Below are 584 nucleotides of genomic sequence, written 5' to 3'. Positions count from 1 at the left end.
TTCAGTCACTGACATCAGTACTGAAATAGGTTGTGGGCTTTTTTTTTAACCATAGAAGCTTTTTCTCCAGCGATTTTTTTTCTTTTTTTTTTTTTTGCAAACCTTGGTTCACAAAGGACATAAATTTAGAGCTTCCTGGTTAAAATGGGAAGGGGAGAGTTTTGATGTTCCCCTCCCAACCTTCCTCTCCTGCCCTGTGGCATCTCTGAGGTTTCCAGAGTTCCAAGGAATCCAGCTGGAAAGTCAGGGGTTTCCAAACTGTTGTCCAGGGCATGGCTGGCTAGTCAGAATGCCCGCGGGGTAACTAGAAACACTGGCACCTGGACCCCAATCCAGCCTGCTGAGTCAGACCCAGGGGCGGTCCCTGCACGCCCAGGTGACGTCACGGGAGGCACTGACAGGGCCCTCGCTACCTGGACGGCCTGGGGTCTCTGAGCGTAGGGAACTGCTGAGTCCTGTTCTCAGTCGGCACAGTCACCTGCCATAACTGGGGCAGAGAACCAGAGGAGAACTAGCAAAACACCAGAGGTGGCTGCTGCCTCTGAAGCCATCCAGCAACCCCTGCCCTGGGGCCCCGGAAAGTT

This window comes from Propithecus coquereli, unplaced genomic scaffold (assembly GCF_000956105.1).
Source record: "Propithecus coquereli isolate 6110/MARCELLA unplaced genomic scaffold, Pcoq_1.0 Scaffold20, whole genome shotgun sequence".
Taxonomy (NCBI): Eukaryota; Metazoa; Chordata; class Mammalia; order Primates; family Indriidae; genus Propithecus; species Propithecus coquereli.
This window is presented reverse-complemented; position numbering follows the sequence as displayed.